The sequence below is a fragment of the Oncorhynchus gorbuscha genome, unplaced genomic scaffold (genome assembly GCF_021184085.1).
Source record: "Oncorhynchus gorbuscha isolate QuinsamMale2020 ecotype Even-year unplaced genomic scaffold, OgorEven_v1.0 Un_scaffold_3069, whole genome shotgun sequence".
Classification (NCBI taxonomy): domain Eukaryota; kingdom Metazoa; phylum Chordata; class Actinopteri; order Salmoniformes; family Salmonidae; genus Oncorhynchus; species Oncorhynchus gorbuscha.
In genome coordinates this window covers 1-22,500 of record NW_025747418.1, presented here as the reverse complement: position 1 = coordinate 22,500, position 22,500 = coordinate 1, and the positions used below count along the sequence as shown (strand labels likewise).

Here is a 22,500-nt window from a genome sequence, read left to right as displayed (position 1 = left end):
ACACCAAGAAGCAGATCTAGGAATGAATGGCTAGGCCTATCATTTTGACGGTGTAGCAGACTGGTAGTTCAGAGTTTATTGTGGTGCGTTGTTGCTCCTGTCCTCGTCCAAAAACCATGTTCCACCGTTTAGCTGGATCCACCTGCGCTCGGGGAAGGGACCTTTCCGCCGAGTATTGTTGATTATTTACCCCCAGGTAGTCACTTCACCATCTTCCACTTCAAGAAGAAGAAAAATCGCCCTGGAAAGTATTTAGTGGACGAAGTACGAACACTGAACACACACTGGTTGAATCAACGTTGTTACCACGCAATGAAATGACTTTGAACCAACTTGGAATAGACATTGCATTGACGTCTGTGCCCAGTGGGCAGAGGTTTCTTTCTCTCCATGCTGTGCAAGGCGGCAGCTCAAATCAAATGCTCAACTGTTATCCCGGTGCCCGTGCCCGTGTGCTGTGCTCTTTCCCGTTGTGCTTTGAGAGTCAAAGCAATGCGTGACCTAAAATATAATATATTCTTTGTTTTGGTCCCACACGCTCTGATTTCTCCTTCTCCGTGTCATTATGCTATTCTCTGATTTGAACCTTCTCTGTTTCATTAATCTATTCTCTGAATTCACTTTCCGGTTTCATTAGGCTATTCTCTGATTTCAAACTATTGGTCATTGCCATAATTCCAACTCTGCCATTGCAAGTTGCGTCCCTCTTGTTTCTTCCAATGTATATAGAAATGAAGGAGAAAACGGTTGTACTGTGCTGCCGTGGCCGTCCCATAGATGTGTCTCTCTTTGTGCCAACGGGCGAATGGCGATTGAACTCACTCTTTGATTAATCTCGTAGGTTTTCTCCGAGGATATCCTAGACTATTTATTTGGGATTGAATTATTCTCCCTCCCACCTCGTACTGCCCCCGGTGTCAATTCCATTGTGAAAACGTTACTCACAATCAACGGGTGTCTCGGGCATCGCTCGTTGATTACTCTGTTGTGACACAAGGGTGTGAGTGGTTCAAATCAAATCAAATCCATCTGAAAGGAGATTTCGAATAGGAGACAATGGACGAGACAAAAAAAATAAAAGAGGATGTTATGCAGTAGACTGCAGTCCAACTAACATCAATCAAATTACGTGGTTAGCAGATGTTATTGCGAGTGTAGCGAAATGCTTGTGCTTAAATTTCCGACAGTGCAGTAATATCTAACAATTACACAACAACTACCTAATACACACAAATCTAAGTAAAGGAATGGAATAACAAAATGTGCATATAAATATATGGATGAGCAATGACCAAGCAGCATAGGCAAGATGCAATAGATGCTATAAAATACAGTATATACATATGAGATGAGTAATGCAAGATATGTAAACTTTATTAAAGTGACTAGTGATCTATTTATTAAAGTGGTCAATAATTTAAAGTCTGTCTGTAGGCAGCAGCCTTTCTTTGTTAGTGATGACTGTTTAACATCAGCCTTGAGATAGATGCAATTTTTCAGTATCTCTTTCCCAGCTTTGATGCACCACCTGGGGGCGTCAGCCAGAAGTCTGTAATAATAGCGTTACTACTACTTATTGTTAGTTTGTTTCCGTTTTTTGGATACCGATTAGCTCTTGTAGAGGCAGCAGTTACTCTTCCTGTGGTCCACTACAGTAGACTACTTTTATAACAGCTGTGTTTAGATATTATGACACTGTAAAGACTATTATATTGATTTAAGGGTCTTTAACATGACAAATGCCTTTATGGATGCAATTAAATAAACTGTGTCCATCCTTAGCCTTTATAAATGATCAATTAAATTGAATTGAATGACACTAAGTTAATTTATATAAGTGATAGTCAGAAATCAACACTGATTTTAAAACGAGTCATTATCATTATAGACAAAATAAGTATATCCAGTGTGGAATCAATGGTCCCAGGATCAATTACTATATATGTAGGCCTTCTCTCCCAGGTCGTGCTCCAAATAGCACCCTTTTCCTTAGTACACTACTTTAGGCTGTGGTCAAAAGTAGTGCACTAAATAGGGAACAGGGTGCCATTTGGGATGAATCCCCAGTTTTCTGTCTGTGTTAGAGCAGTGTCTGTGGAACACTCAGCAATGTGAGGTCTGGGCTCACAAGTGAGTGACTGATGGCTCTTGTCCTGTCTCTGGTTCAAAGGTGGAGAGAGAGAGAAAGAGACAGAGAGAGAGAGAGAGAGAGAGAGAGAGAGAGAGAGAGAGAGAGAGAGAGACAGACATACAGACAGACAGAGAGCCAGAGAGAGAGAGAGAGGGAGAAAGAGAGAGACAGAGCGAGAGAGAGGGAGAGAAACAGAGCGTGAGAGAAGGAGAGCGAGAGAGAGAGACAGAGAGAAGGAGAGAGAGAGAGACAGAGAGAGAGAGGGGGAGAGAGAGAGGGGGAGAGAGAGACAGACAGAGCGAGAGAGACAGAGAGAGAGACACAGAGAGAGAGTGAGAGAGAGAGCTACATTAAGAGGGACAGGGGTCCCAGATGGTGTACTGTGCTCTGACACTCACTTACATAACATTGAGTAGGCAGGAGACAGGCAGGCAGGGAGCTAGATCAGTACACGGAGTTAGGTTTGGGCAGGGAGCCAAGTTAGAGTTAGGTTAGGACGGGGAGTTAGGTTAGGGCAGGGAGCTAGGGCAAGGAGCTAGGGCAGGGAGCGAGGGCAGGGAGTTATGTTAGGGCAGGGAGCTAGATTTGGGCATGGAGCTAGGTTAGGGCAGGGAGCTAGATTAGGGCAGGGAGCTAGGTTAGTACAAGGAGCTAGGTTAGGGCAGGGAGCTAGATTAGGGCAGAGAGCTAGGTTAGTACAAGGAGCTAGGTTAGGGCAGGGAGCTAGGCTAGGGCAGAGAGCTAGGCTAGGGCAGGGAGCTAAGGCAAGGAGCTGGGGAAGGGAGCTAGGCTAGGGCAGGGAGCTAGGTTAGGGCAGGGGGCTAGGTTAGTACAAGGAGCAAGGCTAGGGAGCTAGATTAATGAATGGAGCTAGGCTAGGGCAGGGAGCTAGGGCAGAGAGCTAGGCTAGGGCAGGGAGCTAGGCTAGGGCAGGTAGGTAGGCTAGGACAGGGAGCTAGGTTGGAACAGGGAGCTAGATTAGGGCAGGGAGATAGGCTAGGACAGGGAGCTAGGTTTGTGCAAGGAGCTAGGCTAGGGCAGGGAGCTAGTGAAGGGTGTTATGCTAGGGCAGGGAACTAGGGCAGGGAGCTAGGCTAGGGAAGAGAGCTAAGGCAGGGAGCTAGGGCAGGGAGCTAGGGCAGGGAGCTAGGCTTGGGCAGTGAGCTAGGGAAGGGAGCTAGGCTAGGGCAGGGAGCTCGGGCAGGGAGCTCGGGCAGGGAGCTCGGGCAGGGAGCTAGGCTAGGGCAGGGAGCTAAGGCAGGGAGCTAGGGCAGGGAGCTAGGGAAGGGAGCTTGGCTAGGTCAGGGAGCTAGGCTAGGGCAGGGAGCTAGGGTAGGGAGCTAGGGCAGGGAGCTAGGGAAGGGAGCTAGGCTAGGTCAGGGAGCTAGGCTAGGTCAGGGAGCTAGGCTAGGTCAGGGAGCTAGGGCAGGGAGCTAGGCTAGGTCAGGGAGCTAGGGTAGGGAGCTAGGGCAGGGAGCTAGGCTAGGTCAGGGAGCTAGGGCAGGGAGCTAGGCTAGGTCAGGGAGCTAGGGTAGGGAGCTAGGGCAGGGAGCTAGGCTAGGTCAGGGAGCTAGGGCAGGGAGCTAGGGCAGGGAGCTAGGGTAGGTCAGGGAGCTAGGGCAGGGAGCTAGGCTAGGTCAGGGAGCTAGGGCAGGGAGCTAGGCTAGGTCAGGGAGCTAGGGTAGGGAGCTACGTCATGGTAGGGCATATTTGCTGTAGCTGGATGGGGTGAAAAGGATATGTGATACTTACAGAAACAAAAGTAATACAGTACATCTTTTTTTTCTTCTGTTTAAAAACAAAATCCCCATTTGCTCTTGTAGAGGCAGCAGCTACACTTCCTGGGGTCCACTACAGTAGACTACTTTTATAACAGCTGCATTTAGATTTTATGACACTAATAATGATATTTCCAGAATAAAATACATAACTGTCAAGACAATTATATTGATTTAATGGTCTTTAACATTACAAATGCCATTATGGATGCAATTTAATAAACTGTGTCCATCCTTAGCCTTTATAAATGATCAATTATATTGAATCAAAGTTAATTTCCCTATATAAGTGATAGTCAGAAATCAATACTGATTTTAAAACAGGTCGTTAACAGTATATACAAAATAAGTGTGTCCAGTGTAGAATCAATGGTCCCAGGATCAATTACTATATATGTAGGCCTTCTCTCCCAGGTCGTACTCCAAATAGCACCCTTTTCCTTAGTACACTACTTTAGGCTGTGGTCAAAAGTAGTGCACTAAATAGGGAACAGGGTGCCATTTGGGATGAATTGACCATTTTCTGTCTGTGTTAGAGCAGTGTCTGTGGAACACTCAGCAATGTGAGGTCTGGGCTCACCAGTGAGTGAGTGATGGCTCTTGTCCTGTCTCCGGTTCAAAGGTGGAGAGAGAGAGAAAGAGAGAGAGAGAGAGAGAGAGAGAGTAAGAGAGCTACAGTAAGAGGTCCCAGATGGTGTACTGTGCTCTGACACTCACTTACATAACATTGAGTAGGCAGGAGACAGGCAGGCAGGGAGCTAGATCAGTACACAGAGTTAGGTTTGGGCAGGGAGCCAAGTTAGAGTTAGGTTAGGGCGGGGAGTTAGGTTAGGGCAGGGAGCTAGGGCAAGGAGCTAGGGCAGGGAGCGAGGGCAGGGAGTTATGTTAGGGCAGGGAGCTAGGTTAGGGCAGGGAGCTAGCTTAGGGCAAGGAGCTAGGGGAGGGAGCTAGGGCATGGAGCTACGGCCGGGAGCTAGGCTAGGGCAGTGAGTTAGGCTAGGACAGGAGCTAGCCTAGGGCAGGGAGCTAGGCTAGGGCAGGGATTTAGGGCAGGGAGTTAGGCTAGGGCAGGGAGCTAGGCTAGGCGGGGAGTTAGGGCAGGGAGTCAGGGCAGGGAGCTAGGGCAGGGAGCTAGGGTAGGGAGCTAGGGCAGGGAGTTAGGATAGGGCAGGGAGCTAGGGTAGTGAGCTAGGGCAGGGAGTTAGGCTAGGGCAGTGAGCTAGGGTAGGGAGCTAGGGCAGGGAGTTAGGCTAGGGCAGGGAGCTAGGGTAGGGAGCTAGGGCAGGGAGTTAGGATAGGGCAGGGAGCTAGGGTAGTGAGCTAGGGCAGGGAGTTAGGCTAGGGCAGGGAGTTAGGCTAGGGCAGGGAGCTAGGCTAGGGCAGGGAGTTAGGCTAGGGCAGGGAGCTAGGGCAGGGAGCTAGGGTAGGGAGCTAGGCTAGGGCAGGGAACTAGGCTAGGGCAGGGAGATAGGCTAGGGCAGGGAGCTAGGGCAGGGAGCTAGGCTAGGGCAGGGAGTTAGGCTAGGGTAGGGAGCTAGGGCAGGGAGTTAGGCTAGGGCAGGGAGCTAGGGCAGGGAGCTAGGCTAGGGCAGATGTGCTGTAGTTGGAGGAGAAGAGGATATATGATACTTACAGAAACAAAATACGACGGGAATGTCATTTTTAGTAAAACAGCTCCAACTTGAGAAAACTTGGGCAAAAATTCAGTCAACATCAAATATGTTTGCTCAAATTGTCTCATATTTTCATCCAACTGGAAATAAATGATTATTTGGACCTGTTTCCTAAAGAAAGGCTGTGGAATTAGTTACACACACAATGCTTTTAACATACAATGTTTCAATTTGCATATTTGACATACAGTGCATTTGGAAAGTATTCAGACCCCTTCCTTTGGCAGAAACATTATGTACAAAATAAATTACAAATAACTTTCGGTCTTATGACCGAAAAGAGCTTCTAGACATCAGGACAGCGTTTACTCACGGGAGGAATACTTTTTCTTCAGCGAGTCGAATTTACTTCTATTTATTACTTAACATTTATTTTTCTTAAAACTGCATTGTTAGTTAAGGGCTTGTAAGTAATCATTTCACTGTAAGGTCAACACCTGTTGTATTCGGCACATGTGACAAATACAATTTGATGTCAGAGCAAAACCAAGCCATGACGTCGAAGGAATTGTCCGTAGAGATCCGAGACTGGATTGTGTTAAGGCACAGATCTTGGGAAGGGTACCAAAACATTTCTGTAGCATTGAAGGTCCCAAAGAACACAGTGGCCTCCATCATTCTTAAATGGAAGAAGTTCTGAACCACCAAGACTCTTCCTAGAGCTGGCCCACAAGCCAAACTGAGCCATCTGGGGAGAAGGGCCTTGGTCAGGGAGGTGATCAAGAACCCAATGGTCACTCTACCTATGGTCACTCAGAGTTCCTCTGTGGAGATGGGAGAACCTTCAAAAGGACAACCATCACTGCATCAGGTCTGGAGGAAACCTCCCTTCTGTGAAGCATGGTGGTGGCAGCTTCATGCCGTGGGGAAGTGGTTCTTCTGTAGCTCAGTTGGTAGAGCATGGCGCTTGTAACGCCAGGGTAGTGGGTTCGATTCCCGGGACCACCCATACGTAGAATGTACGCAGACATGACTGTAAGTTGCTTTGGATAAAAGCGTCTGCTAAATGGCATATGTTATTATATATTATTATTATATTATTTTTCAGCGGCACTGACTGGGAGACAAGTCAGGATTGAGGGAAAGATGAACAGAGAAAATTACAGAGAGATCCTTGGTGAAAACCTTCTCCAGAGTGCTCAGGAACTCAGACTGGGGCGACAGTTCACTTTCCAACAGGACAATAACTCTATGCACACAGCCAAGACAACACAGGAGTGCCTTCAGACAAGTCTCTGAATGTTCTTGAGTGGCCCAGCCAGAGCCCGGACTGGAACCCGATTGAACATCCTGAAAATAGCTACGCAGCAATGCTCCTCATCCAACCTGACAGAGCTTGAGAGGATCTGCAGAGAAGAATGGGAGAAACCCCCCAAATACAGGTGTGGCAAGCTTGTAGTCATACCCAAGATGACTCAAGGCTGTAATAGCTGCCAAAGGTGCTTCAACAAAGTACTGAGTAAGAGGTGGGATTTGAAGTCACAATCTTTTGGTTCACAGCATTCCAATCTTCCTGCTACGACTCCATGTCTGTGTGAATAATTGATTTCACCTGTAATGTGTCACTTTACACTTCAAAGTAAATCTCAGCTCTGTCAAAAGTACCCTCAAGAAAAACTATTTAATTGATCATAAGGAGTAGCATTAAAACAAAGTAATATGCCTCAACAACATTACAGAAAAACCTAAACTTCCTTAAATAAGAAAAATAAAGTCAATGATGAGAGTATAGTCAGAGATCACTGATATTTGACACAGGCATGGTGGTGTAGCAGGAAGATTGGAATGCTGTGAACCAGAAGTTGGAACTAAGTTTGGCCCAATATTTTTTTGGTTTTGTTTTAGTTTAGTTTAGTTTAGTTTATTTTTACAGGGACAGTGCACATTAATCAACGTTTCAGTAAAAGTGCCGGTTTTAGCCAGCCGGCTAATTTTCAACTGCAGTCCCTGGGCAGGTTATTAAAAACAATTACAATATAGACAATAGCACCATAGACATAGCAACATAGCAACATAGGACAAGCAAGACGTAGCATACAGACAGATCAACATAGGACAAAAAGCAGCAAGACAAAATTCATAAAAGCAACAAAGTGTTTCCACACCTCACAAGCTACAGACAACAGTTGTTCATAATTTGTTGAAACAACTACATTTGTCGGTGTTTATTATTATTTTACATGAATTTTTTACAGTGTATGACTGCCTCATTAGTGGGGTGAGCTGAGTGGGGGAGGAGGTGTATGACTGCCTCATTAGTGGGGTGAGCTGAGTGGGGGAAAGGTGTGTGAATGCCTCATTAGTGGGGTGAGCTGAGTGGGGGAAAGGTGTGTGACTGCCTCATTAGTGGGGTGAGCTGAGTGGGGGAGGAGGTGTATGACTGCCTCATTAGTGGGGTGAGCTGAGTGGGGGAAAGGTGTGTGACTGCCTCATTAGTGGGGTGAGCTGAGTGGGGGAAAGGTGTGTGACTGCCTCATTAGTGGGGTGAGCTGAGTGGGGGAAAGGTGTGTGACTGCCTCATTAGTGGGGTGAGCTGAGTGGGGGAAAGGTGTGTGACTGCCTCATTAGTGGGGTGAGCTGAGTGGGGGAAAGGTGTGTGACTGCCTCATTAGTGGGGTGAGCTGAGTGGGGGAAAGGTGTGTGACTGCCTCATTAGTGGGTTGAGCTGAGTGGGGGAAAGATGTGTGACAGCCTCATTAGTGGGGTGAGCTGAGTGGGGGAAAGGTGTGTGACTGCCTCATTAGTGGGGTGAGCTGAGTGGGGGAAAGGTGTGTGACTGCCTCATTAGTGGGGTGAGCTGAGTGGGGGAAAGGTGTATGACTGCCTCATTAGTGGGGTGAGCTGAGTGGGGGAAAGGTGTGTGACTGCCTCATTAGTGGGGTGAGCTGAGTGGGGGAAAGGTGTGTGACTGCCTCATTAGTGGGGTGAGCTGAGTGGGGGAAAGGTGTGTGACTGCCTCATTAGTGGGGTGAGCTGAGTGGGGGAAAGGTGTGTGACTGCCTCATTAGTGGGGTGAGCTGAGTGGGGGAGGAGGTGTATGACTGCCTCACTAGTGCGGTGAGCTGAGTGGGGGAAAGGTGTGTGACTGCCTCATTAGTGGGGTGAGCTGAGTGGGGGAAAGGTGTGTGACTGCCTCATTAGTGGGGTGAGCTGAGTGGGGGAGGAGGTGTATGACTGCCTCATTAGTGCGGTGAGCTGAGTGGGGGAAAGGTGTGTGACCGCCTGCTTGGTTAGTGGGGGAAGGGGGAGGAGGTCTGTGACTGCCTCATTAGTGGGGTGAGCTGAGTGTGGGAAAGGTGTGTGACTGCCTCATTAGTGGGGTGAGCTGAGTGGGGGAGGAGGTGTATGACTGCCTCAGTAGTGGGGTGAGCTGAGTGGGGGAAAGGTGTGTGACCGCCTGCTTGGTTAGTGGGGGAAGGGGGAGGAGGTCTGTGACTGCCTGCTTGGTTAGTGGGGGAAGGGGAGGAGGTCTGTGACTGCCTGCTTGGGTAGTGGGGGAAGGGGAAGGAGGTCTGTGACTGCCTGCTTGGTTAGTGGGGGAAGGGGAAGGGTTAAGTAAGTGAAAATAAAACATCTCTTTCTTGCTTCTCCTTAATTTTGAAATAAATTAATTTGTTCAAAACTGTTCAACTATTGCCCTTCTCTCTCTTTGAATCAACTACTCACTACATTTTATGCGCTGCAGTGCTAACTAGCTGTAGCTTATGCTTTCAGTACTATATTTATTCTCTGAACCTTAGATTGGGTAGACAACATGTCAGTTCATGCTGCAACAGCTCTGATAGGTTGGAGGATGTTCTCTGGAAGTTATCATAAATACTGTGTAAGTATATGGAAGGGGGTGAGAACCAAGAGCCTGCCAGATTTTGTATAGAATTTAATGTAACAAGAGGAGGACGGAAGCTAGCTGTCCTCCGGCTACCCCATGGTGCTACCCTACAGACTGCTGTTGATGTCACGAGTCCGACCGAGGGTGGTTCCTCTTCCCGGGCGGGTGGCCCTCGGCGGTCGTCGTCACCGGCCTATTAGCTGCCACTGATTGTTTTTCCTCCCCCTCCTTGTATGTTTAGTGGTAGCATCTGTTCATGTTTAATTAGTTTGTCTTTATTAGACAGCCGGCCCGCCTGGTTGTTGTGCGTGATTATTTCTATGTAACCTTCGGCTCTGTTAGTGTTAGTGCCTGGTGCGTGTTAGTGCCTGGTCGTGATTTTTTCCATTGTACATTTTTGATTCCCTGTGGTTGGGAACGTAACTTTTGTGAGCACCCTGTGGTGCGTTGGTGCTATTAAAAGACGCACAGCATTGAACTCTGTCTCCTGCATTTGACTCCACACCCACGACACCCGGAGCATTACAGTTGAAGCTATTGTAGAGCTTCATTGCAAAACAGTGGGTTTTGATCAATTATTTGTTGATGTGAATGTATTTCGTATTGTTTTATCTAAAAAGGATAACTGTTTTAATGTTTCACTATTTTCATTTTTCTTAAATTCACTGAGAAGGGTGGTCCTCCCCTTTTTCCTCTGAGGAGCCTCCATCGGTGTGCATATGAATTAATAAATCATTTGTTATCTCCAGTTGAGCCAGCTTGACACATTTCTCAGCTTCTCAAATGACAGAAAGTGGCACCTGTAAAGGAGAAACGTTTACAACCTTCTTTTCATTTTTTAAATTTGATTTCACCTTTATTTAACCTGTTAAGTCGACCCTCTACTTTTTCGAACATTCTGTTAAAAATCGTGCAACATTTCAGCGCCCTGCTACTCAGGGCAGGAATATAGTATATGCATATGATTAGTATGTGTGGATAGAAAACACTTAGACGTTTATAAAACTGGTTAAATCACGGCTGTGACTATAACAGAACGTGCATTTCATCGAAAAGTGATCACTGATCACTGAAAATGGAAATAAATATCCTTGCGCTACTTCCAGGAATTGTTCAAAGTGAACCGAATTAAATGAGGCCGAGGTGGCAGTGCCTACAGCTTCCACACAATGTCTAGAGTCTTGTCATTTGATTCGGCTTTGATTCTTTGTCAAACCGAATCAAGGGAACCGATTCCCTCCGGTCTCTGACCGGATGTTTTGGTCGAGCTCTCTCCAGACATTTTTTCGAGACAGACACCTATAGAATTTACATCGCCTCCTGATGAATTTATCACTTATTAACGTGTACTAATACCTAAAGTTGCATTACAAAAGTATTTCGAAGTGTTTTGTGAAAGTTTATCGTCGACTTTTTGAATTAAAAAAATGACGTTACGTTATGAAACGCTATTTTTTACCGTTTATCACACAGTCTTCATAGATCGATATCTAGGCTATATATGGACCGATTCAATCAGAAAAAAGACCCAATAGTGATTATGGGACATCTAGGAGTGCCAACAAAGAAGATGGTCAAAGGTAATGAATGTTTTATATTTTATTGTGCGGTTTGTGTAGCGCCGAATATGCTAATTATTTTGTTTACGTCCCCTGCGGGTCTTTTGGGGTGTTACATGCTATCAGATAATAGCTTCTCATGCTTTCGCCGAAAAGCATTTAAAAAATCTGACTTGTTGCTTGGATTCACAACGAGTGTAGCTTTAATTCAATACCCTGCATGTGTATTTTAATGAACGTTTGAGTTTTCACTAATACTATTAGCATTTAGCGTAGCGCATTTGCATTTCCAGAGCTCTAGATTGGACGCCTGCGTGCCAGGTGGGAGCAAGTGGTTTATTTAACCATGTAGGCTAGTTCTCATTTGCAACTGTGACCTGGCCAAGATAAAGCATAGCAATTCGACACATACAACAACACAGAGTTACACATGGAATAAACAAAACATAGTCAATCATGTGTAACTTATCGCATTCATTACTACTGTAGGGATGGTGTGTATCTGACAGATGAGTGCAACTACTTCTTCCTTGAGAGTTTAAGAGCTGGTCTCTCCGCCATTCTCTCCTCCATAGCAGAAAGACACGCTCACTAGTGCTAGTACACGTTATACTCCCTGTCCCTTGCCACTCAACGACACCCAACAAACCCAAAGCCTCTTTTAAGAGACACCTAATAAATTACAATAAGCACACACTGTGCGTGCGTGTGCATGCCAGTGTGTGTGTGTTTCGGGAAAGGGGTGTCAAAAACATACATATACATGAAAGAGAAGGGTCAAAATATCCCTGAACCCAGGACCATCAAATCCCAGGACAGTGATGCTAACCGCTAAGCTATGAAATGGCAATAGGGTTGTTTTTTGAACGAGTAAGACTTACGATGTGTGCTAAGATATTCAACATATTCAGCCTTTTGACAAAGTTCCCCAGCATATCGCAGGTTAATTACTTACACGAAATGATTCATCTGCTGTTTCAGAGGTTTTTACCATTTTTAAGCTCGAGACCCAAGTGAGAAATGAAGTGTCCTCGAAACGACCGGGATTATGTCAACTTGACATTACATAAATGGACGGTCTGGTGATGACGGCGCATGTTTTATATAGAATTGACATCGCCTCGTGATCAATTTTATCGCTTATTAACGTGTACTAATACCTAAAGTTGCATTACAAAAGTATTTCGAAGTGTTTTGTGAAAGTTTATCGTCGACTTTTTTAATTTAAAAAAATGACGTTACGTTAGAAAACGCTATTTTTTTCCGTTGTTCACACAGTGTTCATAGATCGATATCTAGGCTATATATGGACCGATTTAATCGAAAAAAGACCCAAATGATGTTTATGGGACATCTAGGAGTGCCAAGAAAGAAGCTCGTCAAAGGTAATGAATGTTTTATATTTTATTTCTGCGTTTTGAGTAGCCCCCGGCTATCGCAAAATCTGTCGTTTTAAGTAGCATTGCAGTACTTTTGGGGTGTATGCTATCAGATAATAGCTTCTCATGCTTTCGCCGAAAAGCATTTTACAAATCTGACTCGGGAGCTAGATTCACAACGAGTGTAGCTTTAATTCAGTACATTGTATGTGCATTTTAATGAAAGTTTGAGTTTTATCAAAAACTATACGTGGCGCACTTGAAATTTCCACTGATTGATGTTCCCACCTCGGAACCACGGCCCTAACAAGTTTTAATAACCGCGTTGGGTCCAAAATCCTTGTTTCAGAATCCATGTCAGAGGTTCTTGAGTTTATTCAATTCGAGACCAAATGAAAATTGTACTGTCCTCGAATGACCATAATTAAGAAGAAATAGTATGCGATTACAAATGTTTACTGATATCTCGCTACCCACCTCTCAAATGCTCAGGCCCACTTTGGGACCCAAAACATAGCTTAAGAAACCCTGTTGCTTGACAATTGAAGGTGTCCGTATCGATTCCAATATTAGTAAAGGACATTTGTTTTGTGACGTGTTTTTGCTAGACAGAGACATGGGTTAAATGAATGAGACTGGTTTGATTCAAATAGGTGTGGGAGTTCGTATCTGCAAAAGATGTCATATAAATGGGTGCTGTGGCTTAGTTGGTTAAAGCGCCTGTCTAGTAAACAGGAGATCCTGAGTTCAAATCTCAGCAGTACCTTTTCAAGCATTTCATTGTACACATTGGTGGAGGAGGGCACTCTGGTTTTCTCACCAATGGGTTTAGAGAATTAGGCAAGTGGAGAGGAGAGAAGATGTGAGGAGGATGCAATTGAGATATTCCAATCTTACGAAAAAAGGGCTCTTTTTGAATGAGTTAAACGTACCGCCTGTGGAAAGCGCAACTGGGTCTTCAGTTTATTCATTACCGAGGCCCAAATAAAAAGAGTTCAGCCAGCTTGTACACGTCACTTTCAAAGCATGAGTAGGCTCTACACGCCAGCTCTTGAAGCCAGCAGTGATCGTATAGCGGTTAGTACTCTGAGTTGTGGCCTCAGCAACCCTGGTCACCGAACTGCAATGTAATTTCAAAAGGGTTGTATTTTGAACGAGATCAAACTTACTGTATAAGCGAAGAAACTCCACAACTGTGCTAATTGACCAAGACCCCAATTCATGGTAGGTTAATTACTTCCATTATTACATTATCTCCTGTGTTAGAGGATTTTAACATTTTCAAGCTCAACACCCAAATGTGAATTGTAGTGTCCTCGAACAACCAAAGTAATAAAGAAATAATGTATAATTCTGAATGTTTACTGATATCTTGCGACCCACCTATCTCATGTTAATAACCACTTTGGGTCCAAAATCGTTGTTTAAGAATCCATGTCAGAGGTTCTTGAGTTTATTCATCTCGAGACCAAATGAAAATTGTACTGTCCTCGAATGACCATAATTAAGAAGAAACAGTATGCGATTACAAATGTTTACTGATATCTCGCTACCCACCTTTCACATGCTCAGGCCCACTTTAGGACCCAAAACATAGCTTAATCTTGCTCCTACCTGGCACGCAGGCGTCCCATCTAGACATCTGGAAATGCAAATGCGCTACACTAAATGCTAATAGTACTAGTTAAAACTCAAACGTTCATTAAAATACACATGCAGGGTATTGAATTAAAGCTAGAGTCGTTGTGAATCCAGGCAACGAGTCAGATTTTTAAAATGCTTTTTGGCGAAAGCATGAGAAGCTATTATCTGATAGCATGTAACACCCCAAAAGACCCGCAGGGGACGTAAACAAAATAATTAGCATAGTCGTCGCTACAAAAACCGCACAAATAAAATATAAAACATTCATTACCTTTCACCATCTTCTTTGTTGGCACTCCAAGATGTCCCATAATCACTATTGGGTCTTTTTTCCGATTAAATCGGTCCATATATAGCCTAGATATCGATCTATGAAGACTGTGTGATAAACGGAAAAAATAGCGTCTTATAACGTAACGTCATTTTTTTAAATAAAAAAAAGTTGACGATACATTTTCACAAAACACTTCGAAATTCTTTTGTAATGCAACTTTAGGTATTATTAAACGTTAATAAGCGATCAAATTGATCACGAGGCGAAGTATATTCTTTAGCTGTCCGTCTGGAAATAATGTCCGGCCTTGCATCTGTTTGACCAAGAAACAAAGCCGAGGCAAATGACAAGACTCTAGACAACGTGTGGAAGCTGTAGGTATTGCAACCTTAGCCCCATTAAATGTGGTTCATCTTTATCAATGGGTTCAAGTCGCGCATGGATGTATTTTTCCATTTTCAGTGATCAGATTTTCCTGTGCTTTTCGATGAAACGCACGTTCTGTTATAGTCACAACCGTGATTTAACCAGTTTTAGAAACGTATGAGTGTTTTCTATCCACACATACTAATCATATGCATATACTATATTCCTGGCATGAGTAGCAGGGCGCTGAAATGTTGCACGATTTTTAACAGAATGTTCGAAAAGTAGGGGTAGGATTAACAGGTTTTAAGAAACCCTGTTGGTTGACAATTGAAGGTGTCCGTATCGATTCCAATATTAGTAAATGACATTTGTTTTACGACGTGTTTTTGCGAGACAGAGACATGGGTGAAATAAATGAGACTGGTTTGATTGAAATAGGTTTGGGAGTTCTTATCTGCAATAGAAGTCAATTATATGGGTACTGTGGCTTAGTTGGTTAAAGCGCCTGTCTAGTAAACAGGAGATCCTGAGTTCAAATCTCAGCAGTACCTTTTCAAGCATTTGATTGTACACACTGGTGGAGAAGGTCAGAGGGGAGGGCACTCTTGTTTTCTCACCAATGGGTTTAGAGAATTAGGCAAGTGGATAGGAGAGAAGATGTGAGGAGGATGCAATTGAGATATTCCAATGTTACGGAAAAGTGCTCTTTTTGAATGAGTTAAACGTACCGACTGTGGAAAGTGCAACTGGGTCTTCAGTTTATTCATTACCGAGGCCCAAATGAAAAGAGTTCAGCCAGCTTGTACACGTCACTTTCAAAGCATGAGTAGGCTCTACATGCCAGCTCTTGAAGCCAGCGGTGATCGTACAGCGGTAAGTATTCTGAGTTGTGGCCTCAGCAACCCCGGTCGAAATCTGGGTCACCGAACTGCAATGTCATTTCAAAAGAATTGTATTTTGAACGAGATCAAACTTACTGTGTAAGCGAAGAAACTCAACAACTGTGCTATTTGACCAAGACCCCAATTCATGGTAGATTAATTACTTACATTATTACATTATCTCCTGTGTTGGAGGATTTTAACATTTTCAAGCTCGACACCCAAACGTGAATTGTAGTGTCCTCGAACAACCAAAGTAATAAAGAAATAATGTATGATTCTGAATGTTTACTGATATCTTGCGACCCACCTATCACAAGTTAATAACCGCTTTGGGTCCAAAATCATTGTTTAAGAATCCATGTCAGAGGTTCTTGAGTTTATTCATCTTGCGACCAAATGAAAATTGTACTGTCCTTGAATGACCATAATTAAGAAGAAACAGTATGTGATTACAAATGTTTACTGATATCTCGCTACCCACCTTTCACATGCTCAGGCCCACTTTGGGACCCAAAACATAGCTTAAGAAACCCTGTTGCTTGACAATTGAAGGTGTCCGTATCGATTCCACTATTAGTAAATGACATTTGTTTTGTGACGTGTTTTTGCCAGACCGAGCGATGGGTTAAATGAATGAGACTGGTTTGATTCAAATAGGTGTGGGAGTTATTATCTGCAATAGATGTCATATAAATGGGTGCTGTGGCTTAGTTGGTTAAAGCGCCTGTCTAGTAAACAGGAGATCCTGAGTTCAAATCTCAGCAGTACCTTTTCAACCTTTGATTGTACACATTGGTGGAGGAGGGCACTCTGGTTTTCTCACCAATGGGTTTAGAGAATTAGGCAAGTGGAGAGGAGAGAAGATGTGAGGAGGATGCAATTGAGATATTCCAATCTTACGGAAAATGGCTCTTTTTGAATGAGTTAAACGTACCACCTGTGGAAAGCGCAACTGGGTCTTCAGTTTATTCATTACCGAGGCCCAAATGAAAAGAGTTCAGCCAGCTTGTACACGTCACTTTCAAAGCATGAGTAGGCTCTATACGCCAGCTCTTGAAGCCAGCAGTGATCGTATAGCGGTTAGTACTCTGAGTTGTGGCCTCAGCAACCCCAGTCGAAATCTCGGTCACCGCACTGCAATGTCATTTCAAAGGAATTGTATTTTGAACGAGATCAAACTTACTGTGTAAGCGAAGAAACTCCACAACTGTGCTAATTGACCAAGACCCCAATTCATGGAAGGTTAATTACTTCCATTATTACATTATCTCCTGTGTTAGAGGATTTTAACATTTTCAAGCTCGACACCCAAATGTGAATTGTAGTGTCCTCGAACAACCAAAGTAATAAAGAAATAATGTATAATTCTGAATGTTTACTGATATCTCGCTACCCACCTTTCACATGCTCAGGCCCACTTTAGGACCCAAAACATAGCTTAATCTTGCTCCTACCTGGCACGCAGGCGTCCCATCTAGACATCTGGAAATGCAAATGCGCTACACTAAATGCTAATAGTACTAGTTAAAACTCAAACGTTCATTAAAATACACATGCAGGGTATTGAATTAAAGCTACACTCGTTGTGAATCCAGGCAACGAGTCAGATTTTTAAAATGCTTTTTGGCGAAAGCATGAGAAGCTATTATCTGATAGCATGTAACACCCCAAAAGACCCGCAGGGGACGTAAACAAAATAATTAGCATAGTCGTCGCTACACAAACCGCACAAATAAAATATAAAACATTCATTACCTTTCACCATCTTCTTTGTTGGCACTCCAAGATGTCCCATAATCACTATTGGGTCTTTTTTCCGATTAAATCGGTCCATATATAGCCTAGATATCGATCTATGAAGACTGTGTGATAAACGAAAAAAATAGCTTCTTATAACGTAACGTCATTTTTTTAAATAAAAAAAGTCGACGATACATTTTCACAAAACACTTCGAAATTCTTTTGTAATGCAACTTTAGGTATTATTAAACGTTAATAAGCGATCAAATTGATCACGAGGCGAAGTATATTCTTTAGCTGTCCGTCTGGAAATAATGTCCGGCCTTGCGTCTGTTTGACTAAGAAACAAAGCCGAGGCAAATGACAAGACTCTAGACAACGTGTGGAAGCTGTAGGTATTGCAAACTTAGCCCCATTAAATGTGGTTCATCATTATCAATGGGTTCAAGTCGCGCATGGATGTATTTTTCCATTTTCAGTGATCAGATTTTCCTGCGCTTTTCGATGAAACGCACGTTCTGTTATAGTCACAACCGTGATTTAACCAGTTTTAGAAACGTCTGAGTGTTTTCTATCCACACATACTAATCATATGCATATACTATATTCCTGGCATGAGTAGCAGGGCGCTGAAATGTTGCGCGATTTTTAACAAAATGTTCGAAAAAGTAGGGGGTAGGATTAACAGGTTTTAAGAAACCCTGTTGGTTGACAATTGAAGGTGTCCGTATCGATTCCAATATTAGTAAATGACATTTGTTTTACGACGTGTTTTTGCGAGACAGAGACATGGGTGAAATAAATGAGACTGGTTTGATTGAAATAGGTTTGGGAGTTCTTATCTGCAATAGAAGTCAAATATATGGGTGCTGTGGCTTAGTTGGTTAAAGCGCCTGTCTAGTAAACAGTAGATCCTGAGTTCAAATCTCAGCAGTACCTTTTCAAGCATTTGATTGTACACACTGGTGGAGAAGGTCAGAGGGGAGGGCACTCTTGTTTTCTCACCAATGGGTTTAGAGAATTAGGCAAGTGGAGAGGAGAGAAAATGTGAGGAGGATGCAATTGAGATATTCCAATGTTACGGAAAAAGGGCTCTTTTTGAATGAGTTAAACGTACCGACTGTGGAAAGTGCAACTGGGTCTTCAGTTTATTCATTACCGAGGCCCAAATGAAAAGAGTTCAGCCAGCTTGTACACGTCACTTTCAAAGCATGAGTAGGCTCTACACGCCAGCTCTTGAAGCCAGCGGTGATCGTACAGCGGTAAGTATTCTGAATTGTGGCCTCAGCAACCCCGGTTCAAACTGCAATGTCATTTCAAAAGGGTTGAATTTTGAATGAGATCAAACTTACTGTGTAAGCGAAGAAACTCAACAACTGTGCTATTTGACCAAGACCCCATTTCATGGCAGGTTAATTACTTCCGTTATTACATTATCTCCTGTGTTAGAGGATTTTAACATTTTCAAGCTCGACACCCAAATGTGAATTGTAGTGTCCTCGAACAACCAAAGTAATAAAGAAATAATGTATAATTCTGAGTGTTTACTGATATCTTGCGACCCACCTATCACATGTTAGTAACCGCTTTGGGTCCAAAATCGTTGTTTAAGAATCCATGTCAGAGGTTCTTGAGTTTATTCAATTCGAGACCCAAATGAAAAATGTACTGTCCTCGAATGACCATAATTAAGAAGAAATAGTATGCGATTACAAATGTTTACTGATATCTCGCTACCCACCTTTCACATGCTCAGGCCCACTTTGGGACCCAAAACATAGCTTAAGAACCCCTGTTGCTTGACAATTGAAGGTGTCCGTTTAGATTCCAATATTAGTAAATGACATTTGTTTTGTGATGTGTTTTTGCTAGACAGAGATATGGGTTAACTGAATGAGACTGGTTTGATTCAAATAGGTGTGGGCGTTATTATCTGCAATAGATGTTATATATATGGGTGCTGTGGCTTAGTTGGTTAAAGCGCCTGTCTAGTAAACAGTAGATCCTGAGTTCAAATCTCAGCAGTACCTCTTCAAGCATTTGATTGTACCCATTGGTGGAGAAGGTCAGAGGGGAGGGCACTCTGGTTTTCTCACCAATGGGTTTAGAGGATTTGGCAAGTGGAGAGGAGAGAAGATGTGAGGAGGATGCAACTGAGATATTCCAATCTTATGGAAAAAGGGCTAATTTTGAATGAGTTAAACGTACCGCCTGTGGAAAGCGCAACTGGGTCTTCAGTTTATTCATTACCGAGGCCCAAATGAAAATAGTTCAGCCAGCTTGTACACGTCACTTTCAAAGCATGAGTAGGCTCTATATACGCCAGGTCTTGAAGCCAGCAGTGATCGTATAGCGGTTAGTACTCTGAGTTGTGGCCTCAGCAACCCCGGTCGAAATCTGGGTCACCGAACTGCAATGTCATTTCAAAAGAATTGTATTTTGAATGAGATCAAACTTACTGTGTAAGCGAAGAAACTCAACAACTGTGCTATTTGACCAAGACCCCATTTCATGGCAGGTTAATTACTTCCGTTATTACATTATCTCCTGTGTTAGAGGATTTTAACATTTTCAAGCTCGACACCCAAATGTGAATTGTAGTGTCCTCGAACAACCAAAATAATAAAGAAATATTGTATGATTCTGAATGTTTACTGATATCTCGCTACCCACCTTTCACATGCTCAGGCCCACTTTGGGACCCAAAACATAGCTTAAGAAACCCTGTTGCTTGACCTTTGAAGGTGTCCGTATCGATTCCAATATTAGTAAATGACATTTGTTTTGTGATGTGTTTTTGCTAGACAGAGATATGGGTTAAATGAATGAGACTGGTTTGATTCAAATAGGTGTGGGAGTTATTATCTGCAATAGATGTTATATAAATGGGTGCTGTGGCTTAGTTGGTTAAAGTGCCTGTCTAGTAAACAGGAGATCCTGAGTTCAAATCTCAGCATTACCTTTTCAAGCATTTAATTGTACACATTGGTGGAGAAGGTCAGAGGGGAGGGCACTCTGGTTTTCTCACCAATGGGTTTAGAGGATTTGGCAAGTGGAGAGGAGAGAAGATGTGAGGAGGATGCAACTGAGATATTCCAATCTTATGGAAAAAGGGCTCATTTTGAATGAGTTAATAAACGTACCGACTGTGGAAAGCGCAACTGGGTCTTCAGTTTATTCATTACCGAGGCCCAAATGAAAAGAGTTCAGCCAGCTTGTACATGTCACTTTCAAAGCATGAGTAGGCTCTATACGCCAGCTCTTGAAGCCAGCAGTGATCGTATAGCGGTTAGTACTCTGAGTTGTGGCCTCAGCAACCCCGGTCCAAATCCGGGTCACCGAACTGCAATGTCATTTCAAAAGGGTTGTATTTTGAACGAGATCAAACTTACTGTGTAAGGCGAAGAAACTCAACAACTGTGCTATTTGACCAAGACCCCAATTCATGGTAGATTAATTACTTACATTATTACATTATCTCCTGTGTTGGAGGATTTTAACATTTTCAAGCTCGACACCCAAACGTGAATTGTAGTGTCCTCGAACAACCAAAGTAATAAAGAAATAATGTATGATTCTGAATGTTTACTGATATCTTGCGACCCACCTATCACAAGTTAATAACCGCTTTGGGTCCAAAATCATTGTTTAAGAATCCATGTCAGAGGTTCTTGAGTTTATTCATCTTGCGACCAAATGAAAATTGTACTGTCCTCGAATGACCATAATTAAGAAGAAACAGTATGTGATTACAAATGTTTACAGATATCTCGCTACCCACCTTTCACATGCTCAGGCCCACTTTGGGACCCAAAACATAGCTTAAGAAACCCTGTTGCTTGACAATTGAATGTGTCCGTATCGATTCCACTATTAGTAAATGACATTTGTTTTGTGACGTGTTTTTGCCAGACCGAGCAATGGGTTAAATGAATGAGACTGGTTTGATTCAAATAGGTGTGGGAGTTATAATCTGCAATAGATGTCATATAAATGGGTGCTGTGGCTTAGTTGGTTAAAGCGCCTGTCTAGTAAACAGGAGATCCTGAGTTCAAATCTCAGCAGTACCTTTTCAAGCCTTTGATTGTACACATTGGTGGAGGAGGGCACTCTGGTTTTCTCACCAATGGGTTTAGAGAATTAGGCAAGTGGAGAGGAGAGAAGATGTGAGGAGGATGCAATTGAGATATTCCAATCTTACGGAAAAAGGGCTCTTTTTGAATGAGTTAAACCTACCACCTGTGGAAAGCGCAACTGGGTCTTCAGTTTATTCATTACCGAGGCCCAAATGAAAAGAGTTCAGCCAGCTTGTACATGTCACTTTCAAAGCATGAGTAGGCTCTATACGCCAGCTCTTGAAGCCAGCAGTGATCGTATAGCGGTTAGTACTCTGAGTTGTGGCCTCAGCAACCCCGGTCCAAATCCGGGTCACCGAACTGCAATGTCATTTCAAAAGGGTTGTATTTTGAACGAGATCAAACTTACTGTGTAAGGCGAAGAAACTCAACAACTGTGCTATTTGACCAAGACCCCAATTCATGGTAGATTAATTACTTACATTATTACATTATCTCCTGTGTTGGAGGATTTTAACATTTTCAAGCTCGACACCCAAACGTGAATTGTAGTGTCCTCGAACAACCAAAGTAATAAAGAAATAATGTATGATTCTGAATGTTTACTGATATCTTGCGACCCACCTATCACAAGTTAATAACCGCTTTGGGTCCAAAATCATTGTTTAAGAATCCATGTCAGAGGTTCTTGAGTTTATTCATCTTGCGACCAAATGAAAATTGTACTGTCCTCGAATGACCATAATTAAGAAGAAACAGTATGTGATTACAAATGTTTACAGATATCTCGCTACCCACCTTTCACATGCTCAGGCCCACTTTGGGACCCAAAACATAGCTTAAGAAACCCTGTTGCTTGACAATTGAATGTGTCCGTATCGATTCCACTATTAGTAAATGACATTTGTTTTGTGACGTGTTTTTGCCAGACCGAGCAATGGGTTAAATGAATGAGACTGGTTTGATTCAAATAGGTGTGGGAGTTATAATCTGCAATAGATGTCATATAAATGGGTGCTGTGGCTTAGTTGGTTAAAGCGCCTGTCTAGTAAACAGGAGATCCTGAGTTCAAATCTCAGCAGTACCTTTTCAAGCCTTTGATTGTACACATTGGTGGAGGAGGGCACTCTGGTTTTCTCACCAATGGGTTTAGAGAATTAGGCA

General features: G+C 43.4%; 8 non-coding genes and 1 pseudogene across 8 annotated transcripts; 8 read left to right on the top strand and 1 right to left on the bottom strand.

Annotated features, from left to right (window-relative positions):
• The window catches only part of LOC124027282, a 16,166-nt pseudogene extending 15,756 nt beyond the window's left edge, over window positions 1–410 (bottom strand).
• A 12,631-nt stretch (window positions 411–13,041) lies between these two features.
• On the top strand, window positions 13,042–13,115 carry trnat-agu. Its single transcript has one exon. It is a non-coding gene; the product is annotated as a tRNA-Thr (tRNA).
• Window positions 13,116–15,113: 1,998 nt separating this feature from the next.
• trnat-agu lies at window positions 15,114–15,187 on the top strand. The gene has a single exon. It is a non-coding gene; the product is annotated as a tRNA-Thr (tRNA).
• Window positions 15,188–16,216: 1,029 nt separating this feature from the next.
• Window positions 16,217–16,290, top strand: trnat-agu. Its single transcript has one exon. It is a non-coding gene; the product is annotated as a tRNA-Thr (tRNA).
• A 1,835-nt stretch (window positions 16,291–18,125) lies between these two features.
• On the top strand, window positions 18,126–18,199 carry trnat-agu. The gene has a single exon. It is a non-coding gene; the product is annotated as a tRNA-Thr (tRNA).
• Window positions 18,200–19,216: 1,017 nt separating this feature from the next.
• On the top strand, window positions 19,217–19,290 carry trnat-agu. Its single transcript has one exon. It is a non-coding gene; the product is annotated as a tRNA-Thr (tRNA).
• Window positions 19,291–20,148: 858 nt separating this feature from the next.
• On the top strand, window positions 20,149–20,222 carry trnat-agu. The gene has a single exon. It is a non-coding gene; the product is annotated as a tRNA-Thr (tRNA).
• A 1,034-nt stretch (window positions 20,223–21,256) lies between these two features.
• On the top strand, window positions 21,257–21,330 carry trnat-agu. Its single transcript has one exon. It is a non-coding gene; the product is annotated as a tRNA-Thr (tRNA).
• A 1,019-nt stretch (window positions 21,331–22,349) lies between these two features.
• Window positions 22,350–22,423, top strand: trnat-agu. Its single transcript has one exon. It is a non-coding gene; the product is annotated as a tRNA-Thr (tRNA).
• The last annotated feature ends 77 nt before the right edge of the window (window positions 22,424–22,500 follow it).